Source organism: Phyllobates terribilis, unplaced genomic scaffold (genome assembly GCF_046119375.1).
Source record: "Phyllobates terribilis strain yellow unplaced genomic scaffold, ASM4611937v1 Scaffold_796__1_contigs__length_659822, whole genome shotgun sequence".
NCBI lineage: Eukaryota > Metazoa > Chordata > Amphibia > Anura > Dendrobatidae > Phyllobates > Phyllobates terribilis.
The window spans coordinates 508,347-529,756 of record NW_027363556.1 but is presented as its reverse complement, the minus strand read 5'-3'; the positions used below and the strand labels follow the sequence as shown (position 1 = coordinate 529,756).

At 46.7% G+C, this 21,410-nt stretch overlaps 1 pseudogene; it reads left to right on the top strand.

The window, feature by feature from the left end:
- LOC141240127 (uncharacterized) overlaps window positions 1-21,410 on the top strand; it is a 106,316-nt pseudogene that overhangs the window by 75,298 nt on the left and 9,608 nt on the right.

The window sequence follows — 21,410 nt, the reverse complement described above, 5'->3', positions numbered from 1 at the left end:
TTGTGCAAAGAGGAACAGGAGGAGCACTTCCAGAGCCCAGCAAAATTACCTCCAGCAGGCCACAAATGTGCATGTGTCTGCACAAACGGTTAGGAGCCGACTCCATAAAGGTGGTATGAGGGCCCGACGTCCACAGATGGGGGTTGTGCTCAGAGCCCAACACCGTGCAGGACGCTTGGCATTTGCCACAGAACACGAGGATTGGCAAAGTCGCCACTGGCGCCCTCTGCTCTTCACAGATGAAAGCAGGTTCACACGAAGCACATGTGACAGACGTGACAGAGTCTGGAGACGCCGTGGAGAGCGATCTGCTGCCTGCAACATCCTTCAGCATGACCGGTTTGGCAGTGGGTCAGTAATGGTGTGGGGTGGCATTTCTTTGGAGGGCCGCACAGCCCTCCATGTGCTCGCCAGAGGTAGCCTGACTGCCATTAGGTACCGAGATGAGATCCTCTGACCCCTTGTGAGACCATATGCTGGTGCGGTTGGCCCTGGGTTCCTCCTAATGCAGGACAATGCCAGACCTCATGTGGCTGGAGTGTGTCAGCAGTTCCTGCAAGATGAAGGCATTGAAGCTATGGACTGGCCCGCCCATTCCCCAGACCTGAATCCGATGGAGCGAGACATGATGTCCCCGATGTGCTCAATCCACCAACGTCACGTTGCACCACAGACTGTCCAGGAGTTGGCGGATGCTTTAGTCCAGGTCTGGGAGGAGATCCCACAGGAGACCATCCGCAACCTCATCAGGAGCATGCCCAGGCGTTGTAGTGAGGTCATACAGGCACATGGAGGCCACACACAATACTGAGCCTCATCAGGAGCATGCCCAGGCGTTGTAGGGAGGTCATACAGGCACGTGGAGGCCACACACAATACTGAGCCTCATCAGGAGCATTCCCAGGTGTTGTAGGGAGGTCATACAGGCACGTGGAGGCCACACACAATACTGAGCCTCATTGTGACTTGTTTTAAGGACATTACATTAAAGTTGGATCAGCCTGTAGTGTGTTTTTCCACTTTAATTTTGGGGGTGACTCCAAATCCAGGCCTCCATTGGTTAATAAATGTGATTTCCATTGATGCTTTTTGTGTGATTTTGTTATCAGCACATTCAACTTTGTACAGAACAAAGTATTCAATGAGAATATTTCATTCATTCAGATCTAGGATGGGTTATTTCAGTGTTCCCTTTATTTTTTTGAGCAGTGTATATACACAAAAATGAAAAAACGTCCATAACAAAGTATATTAACTATCAAATAAAATATGTAATTTTACACCAATACACATTGCCACAAATATATATATAGGAAATGCAAAAAAAACAATCATTTTTATTTATATAGCGCCAACATATTCCGCAGCACTTTACAATTAAGCGGGGACATGTACAGACAATAAATTCAATACAAGGTAAGACAGTTTAAACAGTTACATTAGGAGCGAGGGTCCGGCCGCTCGCACGCTTACAATCTACAAGGGAATGGGGGGGACACAGTAGGTGAAAAGTGCTTGTTATTTCAGGTCTGACAATTATAATAAATAGGGATTTTCATATAAAGCTGCATGATCCGGTCATCAGCCCGTATGTATAAGTGCAATAATCAAGTATCGAGTGCAGTTATCTTGTGCATGGAGGATGTGGAGACAAATGAAGAGTAGGGAACAGATTCTGAATAATATTTAGAAGGAGGGAACAGGGGAAAGTTGGTTTACTGAGTAGTTGAGGTGGTCGGCTTGTTTAAAGAGATGGGTTTTAAAAGCGCGCTTGAAGACATGGGGGCTAGGCATCAGTCGGATCGTCTGGGGTAGAGCATTCCAGAGAACTGGTGCAGCACGAGAGAAGTCTTGGAGACGGAGGTGCGAGGTTCGGATTATGAGGGATGTTAGGTCATTTGTAGAACGGAGGGCAGGTGTAGGGCGATAGATAGAGATGACAGAGGAGATATAAGGCGGTGCAGAACTGTGGAGAGCTTTGTGGGTGAGACCGATGAGTTTATATTGGATCCTGTAGCGAATGGGTAACCAGTGTAATGACTGGCACAAGATGGAAGCATCGGTGAAGCGGCTGGACAGAAATACGACCCTGGCTGTCGCATTCGGGACGGATTGGAGAGGAGAAAGTTTGGTAAGAGTGAGACCGATCAGAAGAGAGTTGCAGTAGTCCAGATGGGAGTGAATAAGAGTGACAGTAAGAGTTTAGCAGTTTCAAAGGTGAGAAAAGGAAGGATTCTGGAGATGTTTTTAAGATGCAGGTGACAAGAGCGAGTGAGTGATCGGATATAGGCAGTAAAGGAAAGGTTAGTGTCGAATATGACTCCAAGGCAGCGGCCGTGCTGCTTGGGGGTTATGGTTGAACCATCCAAGGTAATTTCGATGATAGGTAGAGTTGGGTTAGTAAAGGGGAGAAACACAAGAAGTTCAGTTTTGGAGAGATTCAGTTTAAGATAGAGGGAGGACATGATGTTAGAGACAGCAGACAGTAAATCCTTGGTATTTTGTATTAGGGTAGGGGTGATGTCAGGTGAAGAGGTGTATAGTTGGGTGTCGTCAGCATAGAGATGATACTGGAACCCAAATCTGCTGATTGTTTGTCCAATAGAGGCAGTGTATAGAGAGAAGAGGAGGGGGCCTAGGACTGAGCCCTGCGAGACCCCGATAGTAAGGGAACGAGGAGAGGAAGAGGAGCCAGCAAAAGATACAGTGAAGGAGCGGTCAGAGAGGTAGGAGAACCAGGAGAGAACAGTGTCCTTGAAGCCAATAGAGTGGAGCATAGTGAGGAGGAGCTGGTGATCCACAGTGTCAAATGCAGCAGAGAGATCCAGGAGAATCAGCAGGGAGCAGTGACCTTTGGATTTAGATGTTCGTAGATCATTAGAGTCTTTAGTGAGGGCAGTTTCAGTGAAGTGTAAGGAGCGGAAACCAGATTGTAGATGGTCGAGGAGAAAGTTATCTGAGAGATAGCGGATTAGATGGGAGTGGACCAGGCGTTCCAGGAGTTTAGAGATGAAAGGAAGGTTAGAGACAGGTCTGTAGTTCGCAGCGCAGTTCTGGTCCAGGGACGGCTTTTTAAGTAAAGGGGTTATGATGGCATGTTTAAATGAGGAGGGAAAGATACCTGACGAAAGAGAGAGGTTAAATATTTTAGTCAGGTGAGTGGTGACCACCGGTGAGAGAGACTGCAGGAGATGTGAAGGAATGGGGTCACTGTTGCAGGTTGTAGGTCGAGAAGAAGTGAGAAGCTGTGTAACTTCTTCTTCTGTAACAGGCTCAAAGATGGCTAGTGAGCTTGAAGTGCGGCAGGGAAGGGGATCCAGGCACTGAGGAGATTGGGCTGAGATGTCCTGATGGATGTGGTTGATTTTTTCTAGGAAATTAGTAGCCAGATCCTCACCGCTGAGGTTGGTGGTGGGGGCCTGTACGTTAGGTTTCAGGAGGGAGTTTAAGGTTTCAAAAAGTCATTTTGGATTGTTGGACAGTGAAGTGATGAGGGTGGTGAAGTAGGATTGTTTGGCCGGATGAAGGGCAGAGTTATAGGTTTTGAGCATGAATTTATAGTGGATGAAGTCCTCTGCTAAAAGAGATTTTCTCCACTGACGCTCAGCACACCTTGAGCAACGCTGAAGAAAACGTATTTGCATTGTGTGCCAGGGCTGCCATTGTCTGCGTCGGATCTTTCTGCATATAGAAGGTGCTGCTTCATCTAGGGCGCTCTTCAGTGTATTATTGTAGTGTGACAATGCCAAGTCCGGGCAGGAGAGGGAGGAGATGGGGGCTGAAGATGTGTGGAGATTGTCCATAAGCTGCCTGGGTATTAATGGCATGTATATTCCTATAAGTGTGGTAAGTGGGGGTGTCCCGGTTGAGGAGACAATTCTTGACAGAGAAGGAAAGAAGGTTGTGGTCCGACAGCGGGAGAGGGGAGTTAGTAAAGTCATGCAGCGAGCATAGACGGGAGAAAACCAGGTCCAGAGTATTCCGGTCTTTATGCGTAGGAGAGTTAGTAACCTGTGAGAGGCCGAATGAGGGGGTTAGAGAAAGTAGATGAGAGGCAGATTGGGAGAGGAGATCATTGATGGGGATGTTAAAGTCTCCCATGATGAGGGTGGGGATGTCACAGGATAGAAAGTGCGGAAGCCAGTTTGCAAAGTGATCCAGTAACTGGCGGCAGGAGCCTGGAGGGCGATACACAACTGCCACTCACAGGGAGAAGGGTTTTAAGAGTCTGACGGTGTGGACTTCAAAGGAAGGAAACATAAGTGAGGGAACTGGGGGGATGACCTGGAAAGCACATTGTGGTGAAAGGAGCAAACCAACACCTCCACCTTGTCTGTTCTCAGGTTTGGCGGCATGCAAAAATTTCAGCTCACTAAACGAGAGAGCAGCAGCTGCGGTGGTGTCTGAATGCTGGATCCAGGTTTCTGTAATAGCCAGAAGGTTAAGGGAATTAGTGAGGAAAAAATCGTGAGTGTAAGTTAGTTACACACAGACCGTGCGTTACAGAGAGTACAGTGGAAAGCGATAGGAGAGGGCATGCACTGAATGTTAATAAGATTAGCAGGGTTTCTATATGCAGCTGGAGGAGAGTGGTGTATGCTAGCACACGGAGGCCCAGTGTTGGGAGAGATGTTGCCAGCGACTAGGAGAAGGAGAAAAAAGAGAAAGAGCAGGTGGTGCAATGATTTGTATGAACATTTTGCGTGCTGTATGGAGGTAGTGGATGGTTTGGAGTGGGTGAGGAATGTCAGTAGAACCTCAGAGTTATACATGGGAGAGGCGTGAAGGGAGGGGTGGATATGGAGAGAGTGCACAGAATGTGTTAAAGGGCGGACGAGATGTGAGAAAGCAGAAGTTAAAACAAGTAAGATAATAATCATCGTACCATATAACAGTGATCAGGTCATAGAAGGGTTATGGGTTTAGAATTGCTTTCATTCATCATTGGGTGAATATTTTAATATCTGAATGGACGACTAAATTATCAGCATTAGAACATTTTAATAACATTTTTTAAAATTTAAAAAATAGGAGAAAAAAATAATAATTACAATATGAAAAATTCTCCAGACCCTGATCACAAGATGGCGCCGAGAACTCTGCACAACAACATGGAGAGGAGGAGATGGCGCGGGAGGATGCTGAGGCTGAGTCGCCCCCGGGAGAACCTGAGCCTACGTAAAGACAGGTATCTGTACAACTCCGCTCTGCTATACAAGACACAGACGTATCTCTTAGGCCGGGGTCCCACTAGCGTACGGTATGCGATGCGAGACCCCCCGATGCGATATGCTAATGACACTCGCTGCTGCTCTGCTGTGAGCGGGAGCCGAATGTCAGTGCTCCATGCTCTGATCCTCTCGCACGGCTGCGGAGGGGACAGGGAAATCACTATCTCCATCTCCTCTGCTGCTGGCATTGGCGGGAATCGCACTGCACTCGGGTGGTATCTGAGTGCAGCGCGATGTTTCACACGCACCTGTAGATTATATGGGTGCGTGCGATCCGATCGGAGCTGGAAAACAAAACGCCGCTGAGCAGAGAATCCGAGGATTACTGGGTCCGGACGCAGTCTGGGGTTTTATCAGACTGAAGTGAGAGCGAGCCCTGACTGGGGAAACAGGTGAACTTACTATAGATGTGGACCTGATGAGACTACTGGACTTACAGAACCTCCGGGAGCAGAGAAATCCTCATCACTGGAGAAAGCGGCCACTATGTGACGTCAGAGGGAGGAGGAGTCGGAGGAGCGACTGCGCCGGGATCATCTGCAGATCTGGGCGGGGCAATGACCCCTGAGGGGGAGGAGCTGCGGTGACGTCATCACTGTCACATGACCGCAGCCTCATCACAGCTCCTTCACCATTATAATAACTTTATAGTTTATAGAATCATTACAGTCTGTGAGGAAACACTGCGGAGCCAATCAGAGCAGAGACAACAGGCCGGGACAGACAGCTTCTGCGCGCTGCCTCCAACAACCAGCAGAGGGCAGCAACACAGAGACAGCGTGTGATCCTGACTATGAGACAGAGAGACGGCAGAGGATGGGGAGAGAGACACCACAGGAAGAGGCTGCTGCACTGAGAGCGGAGGACCTGTGGGACGTCACCGTCATGTGATCAGGGGCGGGGCTCAGGAGAGGTAGAGACTACATACACCTGGGCTAAATGACGTCATACCCATGTGACTTGATGATGTCACCGGAAGGGGCGGGGCCTCGCTCTCCATTGCTCTCTGCTGCTGAGGCTGTGGTGATTACACCGAGGAGCTGAGGTGATTTGGGGGCGCAGATAAGTGGCTGTTCCTGTATAGAGGCTGCACAGGGAGCAGGGGGATTCTGTAGGTGCGAGACTGCGTGGGTGAGGAGGGGGTCCTGTTACTTGCATGGAATCTCCCTGACCCCCTGCTGCTGGTGTAGTTACCACCGTGACCGTCCCCCGCTGGCGATGTGGTTACCATGGTGACCATCCCCCCCACTGGCGGTGTAGTTACCATGGTGACCATCCCCCCCCCCTTGCTGGCGGTGTAGTTACCATGGTGACCATCCCCCCGCTGGCGGTGTAGTTACCATGGTGACCATCCCCCCCCCCCTTGCTGGCGCTGTAGTTACCACGGTGACCGTCCCCTGCTGGAGGTGTAGTTACCACGGTGACCGTCCTCCTACGAGGCTGATAATGAGCGGTCAGATCAGCGGAGGAGGCCGCGGTGGAGTTTGTGGCTTTTCCTCCAGATTCTTCCTGATAAATGTCGGATATTTGGGGCAGAATTCAGTGATTGTCGTTATATCGTCTCCTGTGATCTCCATCTTCTCCTTTATCATGAAGACGCCGGCAGGACGAGATCCCTCCAGCTGATCCAGTGTTCATCCCTCCTTCTCCTGAATGACCCCGAGGATGGACGAGGACGAGACCACCAGAAGATTATTACACTTCACCCTGGAGATCATCTCCCTGCTGAGCGGAGAGGTAACTCCTCTACATTTCTATCAGATTTATTGTGTTATGTAACAAGTCCGACATCGGGAAGAGGAAATCCAGAAGAGGAAGAGAAGGATTCTTTACTGTAAGAGCAGTGATTGTGTGCAGCTCTCTGCCAGGAGGAGTTGTCATGGGGATTCCCTATAAGAGCTGTGGAGGGGCCTGGATGTCTGTCCTGAGTGTAATAATATTCCAGGTTATGGCCCCAGATTACTGGAGACGGTTATTGATCCCGGGATTTCTACTGATTGTCAGATCTGGAGTCGGGAAGGAATTCTTCTCCCTAAGTGTCTCTCTCCATACACAGGATTACACAATAGTGAGAAAGACACCGGGGGAGGGTGTGACTCCCATCATCCATCTCCAGGAGTCAGGAGGGCGGAGCCCAGACCCCGTCACAGAGCCTCCCCCGCACCCCCCGATACATGAGAGGAAGAAGAAGAAGATCCTAGAGCTCAGCAACAAGATGATTGAGCTGCTGAGCGGAGAGGTGACTGCTGGGACATTATACTGGACGGCACTGGAGGATTCTGGGTGATGAACGGAGAGGTGACTGCTGGGACATTATACAGAACAGCACTGGAGGATTCTGGGTGATGACCGGAGAGGTGACTGCTGGGACATTATACAGGACAGCACTGGAGGATTCTGGGTGATGACCGGAGAGGTGATTGCTGGGACATTATACAGAACAGCACTGGAGGATTCTGGGTGATGACCGGAGAGGTGATTGCTGGGACATTATACAGGGCAGCACTGGAGGATTCTGGGCGATGACCGGAGAGGTGACTGCTGGGACATTATACAGGACAGCACTGGAGGATTCTGGGTGATGAGCAGAGAGGTGACTGCTGGGACATTATACAGGAGAGCACTGGAGGATTCTGGGTGATGAGCAGAGAGGTGACTGCTGGGACATTATACAGGACAGCACTGGAGGATTCTGGGTGATGTCCGGAAAGGTGACTGCTGGGACATTATACAGGACGGCACTGGAGGATTCTGGGTGATGTCCGGAGAGGTGACTGCTGGGACATTATACAGGACGGCACTGGAGGATTCTGGGTGATGTCCGGAGAGGTGACTGCTGGGACATTATACAGGACGGCACTGGAGGATTCTGGGTGATGTCCGGAGAGGTGACTGCTGGGACATTATACAGGACGGCACTGGAGGATTCTGGGTGATGTCCGGAGAGGTGACTGCTGGGACATTATACAGGACGGCACTGGAGGATTCTGGGTGATGACCGGAGAGGTGACTGCTGGGACATTATACAGGACGGCACTGGAGGATTCTGGGTGATGAGCGGAGAAGTGACTGCTGGGACATTATACAGGACAGCACTGGAGGATTCTGGGTGATGACTGTGTCGTTGTTGTCAGGTTCCTATAAGGTGTCAGGACGTCGCTGTCTATCTCTCCATGGAGGAGTGGGAGTATCTAGAAGGACACCAGGATCGGTACCAGGAGGTGATGATGGAGGAGCTCTGGCCTCTTAAACCAGGTTCGCTGTAGATGACGTGTAATGATGAATCTCCCATTTTCGACTTTTCTCCTCTTTTTTTGCCTTGCACATGTGACTCTTGCGCTGATGTTCTCGCTCCCTCCCTGTCTCGTCTTCTCCTCTCCCCTCCCCCATCGCTCACACAGGAGAGTGATTGTCAGCAGAGTTTGATTTTAGATTCTGTGGATATATCAGCAGATTTCCGATTGTGTTTGGAGGACAATGAAGCCTCATAAGGCGACAGCAGAAGAAATATTAGGAAGATTCATCTCTTCATGACATAATGGCCGATCAGTAATGAGGGCTATGAAGGGTCGTTCCTCCTGAGCTTGTTGGGGTCTCAGGACTCCTGTTCTGGTGACTGATGGGGTCCTTTGTCCCCTGATCCGACGTCCCACACTGGGCGGTTACTCTGGTGACGTCCCTCCCCCGGTATCAGTATGGTACAATATAAGGGAGGGCCCTGCTCACAGTCTACATGTTAGGGGGGAATAGAAGGAGTTTTGTATCGGACACGACCAGAATAAGATGTTACACGTCTCTGAGGTCTCAGATTTGTAGTGATTTACATTTATTGTGCATTGTTCCTTACAGGGAACCTGTCTGGTTGGATATTGCCAATAACATGCACATATGGGGTTAATCTGCTGGTTAATAGCATTAGGGAGGTGCCCGGCCGCTGTACTCAGTGTGCGGCACCCGGAAGCCGCCGGCTTTCAGTCATGCAGGCGCCAACGCACCTACTGTCACCGTACGCAGCACTGAGCGGCGTCTGTAACTGCGCCCGGGACTGAGACTGGCAGCCGGCTCAGCAGTGCATCAGTACAGAGCGACCGTCACTCAGTGTCGGGGCACAGTTACAGCTGTCGCTCACAGTGGTGACTGTAGCTACACCTTCTTGATTCCTTGGGATTACAGTCTGGCCTATGCATTTTTTGTGAGGGTGGTAGTAGTGGCGAGGGACTGTTGTGTTCCTACACCCTGGCTCCCTGACAAAGACAAATGTCCCAATTCTCCTGTGCTGTGCGTGTGGTGCAGAACACTCACGTGTTGGTCGCAGATCTCTGCCGTCTTCGGTTTTCCTCTTCAGTAACCGCTGCACACACGATAGGGGACTTCCACTCCGTTTTATAAAAAAGAACTTTACTTAACAGTCCAACTTCACCATGAGGGAACACGCAGTATTGGGCGCATCCTTTTCCAGGTGCACAGTTCATTGCACAGCATATGTTAATATTCACCGTCTGTTTCTCCTGAGATGTCCCTTCCATAGTGCACCTCTTTGGCCTCTGAGACCCTCGCAGTTTTTAGAGTCCCGTTCCATTTCCTCTGTACTATTCCCCGTCTGACTTCCCCTTCTGGGAAGATTTTGAGACAAGTTACTCTGCTGACTCCTGTGGACCGTAGGCCCCGAACATTAAGGGAAAGTCGTTTTAGAGTTCCTAACGTTCCTCTGCTGCTGGTCGGACCGGGTTTCTGTGCCCCCTGGACCTCCAGCTACTGCTCTGTCACATCCCTCCCTCAGAACTAACTGACAGGAAAAACCGTTACTCCGCCCTCGCCTAATCTCCTCCCCTTTTGACTGGGCCAATCACCAATCCTCCTTCGGTTGCTGGGCAGACTTCCCCGTTACTCCCCTGCTGCAGTCACTAAACCTCCTGGTAACTACCCCGGCTCCTCCTGCTCTGCAGCTATTGCTAAACACAGTAACTGTTTCTATCCTAAACTATTGCGTTCACCACTACACTGTACCCAATTCCTAGTAATAATAATACGTTTCATTTATATAGTGACAACATATTCCGCAGCACTTTACAATTAAGCGGGGACATGTACAGACAATAAATTCAATACAAGGTAAGACAGTTTAAACAGTTACATTAGGAGCGAGGGTCCGGCCGCTCACACGCTTACATTCTACAAGGGAATGGGGGGACACAGTAGGTGCAAAGTGCTTGTTATTTCAGGTCTGACAATTATAATAAATAGGGATTTTCATATAAAGCTGCATGATCCGGTCATCAGCCCGTATGTATAAGTGCAATAATCAAGTATCGAGTGCAGTTATCTTGTGCATGGAGGGTGTGGAGACAGATGAATAGTAGGGAGCACATTCTGAATAATATTTAGAAGGAGGGGACAAGGGAAAGTTGGTTTACTGAGTTGTTGAGGTGGTCGGCTTGTTTAAAGAGATGGGTTTTTAAAGCGCACTTGAAGACATGGGGGCTAGGCATCAGTCAGATCGTCAGGGGTAGAGCATTCCAGAGAACTGGCGCAGCACGAGAGAAGTCTTGGAGACGGAGGTGCGAGGTTCAGATTATGAGGGATGTTAGTCTTAGGTTATTTGTAGAACGGAGGGCACGTGTAGGGCGATAGGCAGAGATGAGAGAAGAGATGTAAGGCGGTACAGAACTGTGGAGAACTTTGTGGGTGAGAGCGATGAGTTTATATTGGACCCTGTAGCGAATGGGCAACCAGTGTAATGACTGGCACAAGATGGAAGCATCGGTGAAGCGGCTGGACAGAAATACGACCCTGGCTGCCACAGTCAGGACGGATTGGAGAGGAGAAAGTTTGGTAAGCGGAAGACCAATCAGAAGAGAGTTGCAGTAGTCCAAACGAGAGTAAATAAGAGCGACAGTAAGAGTTTTAGCAGTTTCAAAGGTGAGAAAAGGTCGGATTCTGGAGATGTTTTTAAGATGCAGGTGACAAGAGCGAGTGAGTGATCGGATATAGGGAGTAAAGGAAAGGTTAGTGTCGAAGATATGTCCCCAAGGCAGCGGCCGTGCTGCTTGGGAGTTATGGTTGAACCCTCCAAGGTAATTTTGATGTTAGGCAGAGTTGGGTTAGTAGAGGGGAGAAACACGAGGAGTTCAGTTTTGGAGAGATTCAGTTTAAGATAGAGGGAGGACATGATGTTAGAGACAGCAGACAGACAGTCCTTGGTATTTTGTATTAGGGTAGGGGTGATGTCAGGGGAAGAACTGTATAATTGGGTGTCTTCAGCATAGAGATGACACTGAAACCCAAGTCTGCTGATTGTTTGTCCAAAAGGGGCAGTGTATAGAGAGAAGAGGAGGGGGCCTAGGACTGAGCCCTGCGGAACTCCTACTATAAGGGGATGAGGAGAGGAAGAGGAGCCGGCAAAAGATACAGTGAAGGAGGGTCAGAGAGGTAGAAGAACCAGGAGAGAATGGTTTCCTTGAGGCCTATAGAGTGGAGCATAGTGAGGAGGAGCTGGTGATCCACAGTGTCAAATGTGGCAGAGAGATCCAGGAGAATCAGCAGGGAGCAGTGACCTTTGGATTTAGCTGTTAGTAGATCATTAGAGACTTTAGTGAGGGCAGTTTCAGTGGAGTGGAGCGGAAATCAGATTGTAGAGGGTCGAGGAGTTATCTGAGAGATAGCGGATTAGACGGGAGTGGACCAAGCGTTCCAGGAGTTTAGAGATGTAAGGAAGATTAGAGACAGGTCTGTAGTTAGCAGTGCAGTTCTGGTCCAGGGATGGCTATTTAAGTAAAGGGGTTATGATGGCATGTTTAAATGAGGGAAAGATACCTGAAGAAAGAGAGAGGTTAAATATTTTAGTCAGGTGAGTGGTGATCACCGGTGAGAGAGACTGCAGCAGATGTGAAGGAATGGGGTCACTGTTGCTGGTTGTAGGTCGAGAAGAAATGAGAAGCTGGGTAACTTCTTCTTCTGTGACAGGCTCAAAGATGGCTAGTGAGCTTGAAGTGCAGCAGGGAAGGGGATCCAGGCACTGAGGAGATTGGGCTGAGATGTCCTGATGGATGTGGTTGATTTTTTCTAGGAAATAAGTGGCCAGATCCTCACCGCTGAGGCTGGTGGTAGCAGCCTGTGCATTAGGTTTTAGGAGGCAGTTTAAGGTTTCAAAAAGTCATTTTGGATTGTTGGATAGTGAAGTGATGAGGGGGGTGAAGTAGGATTGTTTGGCCATATGAAGGGCAGAGTTATAGGTTTTGAGCATGAATTCATAGTGGATGAAGTCCTCTGCTAAAAGAGATTTCCTTCACTGCCGCTCAGCACACCTTGAGCAACGCTGAAGAAAACGTATTTGCATTGTGTGCCAGGGCTGCCGTTGTCTGTGTCGGGTCTTTCTGCGTGTAGAAGGTGCTGCTTCATCTAGGGTTCTCTTCACTGTATTATTGTAGTGTGACAATGGCAAGTCTAGACAGGAGATGGGGGCTGAAGATGTGTGGAGATTGTCCATAAGCTGCTGGGTATTAATGGCACGTGTTTTCCTATAAGTGTGGTAAGTGGGGGGTGTCCCGGGTGAGGAGACAGTTCTTGACAGAGAAGGAAAGAAGGTTGTGGTCTGAGAGCAGGAGAGGGGAGTTAGTAAAGTCATGCAGCGAGCATAGACGGAAGAAAACCAGGTCCAGAGTATTCCCATCTTCATGTGTAGGAGAGTTAGTAACCTATGAGAGGCAGATTGGGAGAGGAGATCATTGATGGGGATGTTAAAGTCTCCCATGATGAGGGTGGGGATGTCACAGGATAGAAAGTGAGGAAGCCAGGTGGCAAAGTGATCCAGGAACTGGCGGGAGGGGCCTGGAGGGCGATACACAACCACCACTCACAGGGAGAAGGGTTTGAAGAGTCTGACGGTGTGGACTTCAAAGGAAGGCAACATAAGTGAGTGAACCGGGGTGGGGGTGACCTGGAAAGCACATTGTGGTGAAAGGAGCAAACCAACACCTCCACCCTGTCTATTCTCAGGTCTGGCCATATGTGAAAATTTCAATCCACCAAATGAGAGAGCAGCAGCTGCGGTGGTGTCTGAATGCTGGATCCAGATTTTTGTAATAGCCAGAAGGTGAAGGGAATTGCTGAGGAAAAAATCGTGAATGTAAGTTAGTTTGTTACACACAGACCGTGCGTTCCAGAGAGAACAATGAAAGCAATAGGAGAGGGAAAGCACTGAATGTTACTAAGATTAGCAGGGTTTCTATATGCAGCTGGAGGAGAGTATATGCTAGTGCAGGGAGGCCCAGGGTTGGGGGAGATGTCGCCAGCAACTAGGAGAAGGAGAGAAAAAGAGAAAGAGCAGGTGGTGCAATGATTTGTATGAACGTTTTGAGTGCTGTATGGAGGTAGTGGATGGTTTGGAGTGGGTGATAAATGTCAGTAGAGCCTCAGAGTTATACAAGAGAGAGGGGAGAAGGGAGGGGTGGATATGGAGAGAGTGCATAGAATGTGTTAAAAGGCGGACGAGATGTGAGAAAGCAGAAGTTAAAACAAGTAAGAGGCAGATTGCTATGACTAATGCATAATGCAATACAACTGACTAAGAAGCAGCATGTTTGTATGAATATCTTATGCACCTTACCTGTCTCATGCCCTGTCCAACTGCCTTGGTATAACTGCTTAATAAAAGCACTTTAAGGTATTGCACTTAGTCTGTTGCACGCGTGACCCAACATGCTTGCTATCCTGAGCCAGAGCTGAATATATATGAATTGAAATGTCTGCTAACATGCAGCACCTAATCTAATACTCTATCTATATATACTCACCCTATAACTAACACATCAGACATTAGGTCACATACATACTCATATATAAACACAGGGTACAGCAATATGTGCAGAAAGAGGGAAGAGGCGCATGACCGTCCTGGTCACCCTCTTACACATTTCCTCCCCCTTGATATTAATATCTCACTCCTCTGCTACGTGTTATCTCTTCTGAAATCTGCATTGTATTTCCATGTTACTTGCAATGCTCTGCAGCTAATCACTGGTATATACACTGCTCAAAAAAATAAAGGGAACACTTAACAGAATATAACTCCAAGTGAATGAAACTTCTGTGAAATCAAACTGTCCACTTAGGAAGCAACACTGATTGACAATCAATTTCACATGCTGTTGTGCAAATTGAATAGACAATAGATGGAAATTATTGGCAATTATCAAGACACCCTCAATAAAGGAGTGGTTCTGCAGGTGGGGACCACAGACCACATCTCAGTACCAATGCTTTCTGGCTGATGTTTTGGTCACTTTTGAACATGTAAACCTGCCACCGTTTCACTCAGGTGCGCCAGTTACGTTGCCTTCAAAAGCCTTTGCCTTCACCCAGGCTTGCATTGTACAGAGCCTCCTGCTCTGCCGCTTAGCAAACAAACCACTGACACACCCAAACCTTTGCTGAAGGTTTTTTAATGGATTCTGTGGCCATGAGCCACTTGTAAGACTCGGCTGGAGGGAGTGGACCGCCCCACTGCCACCTGCAGATCACTCCCAAAATAAAAGCCCACGCTGGGTTTTCTTAAGTCCAAACTTTACTTTTATTTTGCTCTGCAACCACAGGTGTTTCTGTGATTCCAGTGCACTCCAGCGGGTTCAATGTGCCTCTATGCGCATCCTAGGGTATACATACCGTCCCTCGCATATAATTCCCCTCACTGCCTCACGACTGTAGTAAATAGATAAAAACTGTTACGGGTCCGGGTGGTGGAACCTCTGTGCCGCGGTGCAAGGAGGGAGGAGGGACCCAGAGGGGCGTAACTAAGTATCAACCCGAACCGACCCTGGTCGGATGTCGGCTAACAACTCCGTGACCAGGGAGGATCCGGACAGAGGGACCAGGTGCTACTCTGGGGACGACCTTGTAAGAGATCAGGTGGCTCCCACGGGTCAGATGGCTAGGACTGACCGGTATGATGGATGGATACAGCAATCAGGCTGAAGTCTCTGGTATAGCTGACAGGTGGTCACGGTACGTGACAGCAGAGCAGGTAGTAGTCTCTAAGTTTACCAGGCGGGTGGTCACGGCAAGTGACGGCAGGAGCCTCCAGGTAGGCTATCAGGTGGTCACGGCAAGTGACGGCCAAGCAGGGTAAAGTCTCTAGGCTAGCAGGCAGGTGGTCATCACGGCAAGTGATGGCAGAGCCTCCAGGTAGGCTAGCAGGTAACAGACGGGTAACAGGCGAGCACTCCCAGGTGAGCGGGTTAGCAAGCACGGCAGGTAGCAGGCAGGTGCTTCCTGGTAAGCAGGTGGACTTGCCCATAGACAGACTGGCGGATGACCGGAGACAGACTGTCGGGCTGGAGAGTAGACAAGCTGGCAGACAGGACTGGTAGTCAGGCTGGCAACGGGACCTGAGGGCTGAAGCAGAGGTAAGTATACTTGTGCAACAACTTTTGCTCGGACACCTCCATTTTGGAGGAGGTGCCTTATATATGGGAGGTCCTCCGGCAATTGGCCGGGGACTCCTTAGGACGGCGCACGCGGCCCCTGTAAGAGAGAGGGAGCGCGCGCCCTAAGCACAGTGCCCGGGAAGGAGCGCGCGCCGGCCGCTGCAGGAAGAGGAGCGCTGGAGGACGCCGCGCGGGGAGGTGAGAGGGACGGCGTCTCTGCCTGGCAGGAGGCAGAGACGCCGATGCTACAAAAACCTGTGATCCCAATGTATTACCTGTGACAATACAGCTTTTCTTCTCAGTTATTCCAGACGATTAGATTTGTTCAATCAAGAGGAATGGCATTTATAGAAGGGCCGGATGATTTTCTCACAGTGAATGTCATTGTAGGTTAAAATAATTGATAAAGAATGTAGAACTTGTGGAGACCGGTTGGACTTGATGGACCTGAGTCTTATTTAAACCTATATAACTATGTATTCAAGGGGTTAACCGCAAAGGTCAGAGTTTAAGCGCCGATCGCTGCAGGTACAGGTAGATGCTGGATATTGGGAAGGGATTAAATACTTTATAGGAAAATAAAAAAAAGATCTTCAGCTCACCTGGCCCAGCTTGCCCAGTCCTCCTTTCCATGATCTCGGTGCTCGGAATTAGTCCATCCCCATCTGGGAGAAAAATCTTCAGTGAAAGCTAAAAATAGTATTCCAGCACACGATGTAGAAAAATTAAAAAAAGCCTTTATTTAATCCATCGTTAAAAAATACAATTCCAACAGAAATTAAAGCGTGTGTAGGCTTACGCGTTTCGGATCATATTTGACCCTTAGTCATAGCATAAAGTACTGAATAAATGTTGCACTTTTCAAGGAAAAACTGTCAAGGGAAGCTGCCAAGGGTAAAGGCCCCATCACACTAAGCGATGCAGCAGCGATCCCGACAACGATACGACCTGTCAGGGATCGTTGCTGCATCGCTAATACATCGCTGGTGAGCTGTCAAACAGGCAGGCTCACTAGCGATCAGGGGAGCAGCGATATCGTGGAAAGAATCGTTCCACGATGTCCTGCTCCCGTTACCAGCCTGCTGCTGAAGCAGGAGCAGGCTGGTAACTATGGTAAACATCGGGTTACTAAGTGCGCGTGTGCCCCTAGTAACCCGCTGTTTACCTTGGATACTACTCTGCTATGGTGCGCGGGAGGTTACCGTTCACCTTAGCAGAGTCGTATCCATGATAAACATCGGGTTACTAGGGGCACACGCGCACTTAGTAACCCAATGTTTATCATGGATATTACTCTGCTAAGGTGAACGGTAACCTCCCGCGCACCATAGCAGAGTGGTATCCAAGGTAAACAGCGGGTTACTAAGTGCGCGCGTGCCCCTAGTTACCCGATGTTTACCATGGATACCAGCCAGATCGTTGGTCCCGCTGGTCACACACAGCGATGTGTGCTGGCCAGCGGGAGGCCAACGACCAAAAAATGGTCCAGGACACTTTGCAGCAATCAGCGACCTCACAGCAGGGGCCTGATCGCTGCAAAGTGTTACACATAGCGACATCGCTGGTGAGTCACCAAAACCGTGACACAGCAGCGATCTCGCTAGCGATATCGCTATGTGAGACGGGGGCTTAAGACCCCCCAAAATCAGCTGTGATATCAGCATCACTAATTCAAGGCTAGCAGTGATCTAAACACTAGTTTAACCCTATAGTACATTCATCCTCTACAAACATATAACAGTGTGAACTGTCACTTAGTAATGCACTAATTATTTGATCACTTATTGCACTAATTATTTGATCACTTATTACCCAAGTTTTTTATATATGTGAATTCATTGAATAAACAATTGATACACTATTTAAATATATATGTAACAATAAGAGCTTCTAAAGATATCTAACATTTGATTTCAAGGGCATACTTTTCCCAAAAGAAAGGTCAGGCAGATTTAAGACACAACATGCAACAATTGGAGAAACTCCTGTCTACACACCTGAGAACCTGGTGGGATCATACCATGTTTGAAAAATATGTAGAAAATTTGATGATTCCCAGAGGACTAAGAATAAAAAAACAGTCTACTGTTCAATTTGATGAAGTTTTCCAAAAAGAATGGAATGACATTTTGACGGGATGTTCCCTTAATCTTATGGAGCTTCTTATAGATTATGAACAAAGAAAAGTGAAAGAGCTGGATCTAAAAATCAAAGAAATAGAAAATTCTTTGACAGAATTTTTAGACAATGCCACATATAAGAAGCTGAGGTCTGACATTATGGACAGATTGGAAAAATTAGAGGATACTATTGTTGAGAATAAACAAAAAAAAATATGAAAGAGATGTTAAAGATTATGAGACCGGACATGTGTATGACTGGTGACCCCCGCAAAGACCCTATAGAAATCCTAGATCTCCAAAGAAACCAAAATCAATTTTAAAAGGTCAAAGTGGCAATAAGATCCCAGGCAGTGGAGGGACACCACGAGTCACTTTTAGCTCCTCTGAACCAGAAACGACAGATGGGGAAACGGAAGAAGATGAAAATGATTGTTATGGTTTAGGAGAAGGATCTAGTGGGGCAAAAAACGGTGTAGCTCCAAACCCAGATCCAAATCAAAATCCTGCAGGAGAGCGGGGCGTAAGCACAGATCTAAAACACAAGAAACACAACTACAGGACGAGATACCGCAAATAAATCAGTTTACGGTCCTAAATCAATCTGCATGTATCCTTACGAACAATGAATTGAAAATATTGCGCAAAGGGCTTAACTTTGTGCCAAAGGACAATGGTGACTTTTTTTCTACAATCTTGGATGTCAACAAATTTGTGAGAAGACTGACTATCAGGAAACATTTTTTTGACCAGGATCAATCAGCTGCTGAAACTAATCCTTCTTTTTTGCCAGTTAATGAGTATGCAGGACTTTCGTTTAAAGAACAAGTTACCCTGACAGGACTTAATTCCTTATCTGATTTTTCACAAAGGGACAATCTTGTTGGTGATAACAGTGTTGTTTCTAAAGTGCCAAACATTTATCCCTTACAATCAAGAGCCCCCATTATGGATGAGTTTCAGCTTTCTGTGGAACGGGAATTAAAATCTATATTTTCTAATTGTAATAAGGGGGATAATCTATCTAAGGGAGAAAGACAAGCACTAAAAAGTATACAAAACAACCCAAACATTGTAGTGAAGAATGCTGATAAGGGGGGATCAGTGGTAATATTGGATAAGACCCTATATGTAAGAGAGGTTAATAATATTTTAAATGACAGCCACTCATACAGAAAAATTGATGGGGATCCAACCCGAACTATAGAGGAAAAATTGGGGAAAATCCTACAAGAGGGGGTAGATTTAGGTATTCTTAATTTAAAACAAAAAGAATTCCTATTACCAGAAAATCCCAAAATTCCTATTTTTTCATGCCCTACCAAAAACTCATAAAGGGCTTTTTCCTCCTCCATTTAGGCCTATAGTGTCGGGTGTGGATTCACTATTGGAAAGACTAGGTTCCTGGCTAGATGGGAGACTGCAACCATTGGTAGTTATGTCACCCAGCTATTTGAAAGACAGCAAACATGTACTATCAGTAATGCTAAATCAGAACTGGGATGAAAATCTCATGTGGATTACCTGTGATGTAAAAACATTATATTCTTGCATTCCACATGGTTTAGCTATGCAAGCATTGACAGATCAACTAAACACATACTCCAATTATTCTGATGTAATGAAAGAATTTATTCTGGATGTCACTCTATTTTTGCTTCAGAATAATTACTTTAAATTCTCCCACCAGTTCTATGTACAGTGTCAGGGATGTTCCATGGGAGCCAAATTCTCCCCGTCCCTGGCAAATCTGTACATGAACTGGTGGGAGTCCAAATTTATCTACTCTGAATCTAACCCTTTTTCAGACTGCATAGAACAATACCTGCGTTTTATAGATGACATTTTGGTAGTGTGGAAAGGATCAGATGATTTAGTCCCTGGTTTTAATGATTACATTAATGATAATGATTTAAATCTGTCTTTTACAGTAGATACCAATAGAGATACCATTTCCTTTCTGGATATAAAGCTGAGTGGAGATAGGTTGAATAGGAAAGTAGACTGTCAGCTCTTCCGCAAAAAAATCTCAGGAAATTCTATTTTGTTTCCAGTCAACACCCACAACATGTAATCAGGAATATCCCCACCGGGGAGTTTATCAGAGCTCGGAGGTGTTGTACTGGTCATAGTATATATAAGGAAGAATGTGACAACATTAAAAAGAGACTCCAGCACAGGGGCTATAATCATAAAACCATTGAAAAAGCTGAAATAAAAGCTAATGAAAAAAGCAGAGATCACTATCTACTCCAGACAAAAAAATCAGACCGGAAAGATTTCTCTAAAGAAATGATCTTCTCCACCAGATATCATAGCAATTATTATAAAGTAATTAATGTTGTTCGAAAACCTCTACCATTATTAACTACTGACAGTACCCTTAGAGAAATTCTAAAAAATGGTTGTAAATTTGTTCCAAAAAAATCCCTGACAATAGGAAATCTCCCCGAGTGACCTCCGAGAAAATACAGGTAACGTAGGTCACACATGGTTGTCCACTAAGGGCTCATTCAGATGCGGGCAGAAGTCATGCGGTTTATGCAAATTCATGATAAATAATAACAAGTCTGTCATAAGTAATGAGGGTCAAGTGTTTAATCTGAAGACTTTCATGAACTCTGCCGCTGACCACTGTGTCTATATCATTTTTTGCACAATATGCAGAAAACAATATGTGGGATCTACAAGCCGTAGTGTAAGAAAAAGACTGTCGGAGCACATTTATGACATTAATAATGTCACTACCCGCAGTCTCTCGGGGGCTTCCAAACACTTTTTGTATGAACACAAGGGGGATTTAAGTAGCCTGCGAGTAAGTGCTTTGGAATTTGTTTCTGCTCCCCGGCGAGGTGGAGATAGGGTTAAATTACTCCAGATGACTGAAGCTCGATGGATTCTAAAACTAAATACCAGATACCCAGCAGGACTAAATCTAAAACATGAATTGATGTATCTATATTAAAAATTTTGGGACAAATTGAGGCATTTAACAAATGGAAATACATTTTTTTCTTTTTTTTTTTTCAAGACAGAGGAAAAAAAGGGACAAAAAAACAAAAAAAAAATAAATAAAAAAAACATAGGAGAAAAAATTGTATTTTTTATTTTTGTGATTAATCTAGGGGACTCTATAACTAATAGTATACAAAATAAAACATGCTAATTACGTTTTGTAATAATTTCCAGCCATTTTCATATGGTTTTAAAGTGGAGAAGTTTTTTGTTTTTTTTTGTTTTTCTTTTGGGAAAAGTATGCCCTTGAAATCAAATGTTAGATATCTTTAGAAGCTCTTATTGTTACATATATATTTAAATAGTGCATCAATTGTTTATTCAATGAATTCACATATATAAAAAACTTGGGTAATAAGTGATCAAATAATTAGTGCATTACTAAGTGACAGTTCACATTGTTATATGTTTGTAGAGGATGAATGTACTATAGGGTTAAACTAGTGTTTAGATCACTGCTAGCCTTGAATTAGTGATGCTGATATCACAGCTGATTTTGGGGGGTCTTACCCTTGGCAGCTTCCCTTGACTGTTTTTCCTTGAAAAGTGCAACATTTATTCAGTACTTTATGCTATGACTAAGGGTCAAATATGATCCGAAACGCGTAAGCCTACACACGCTT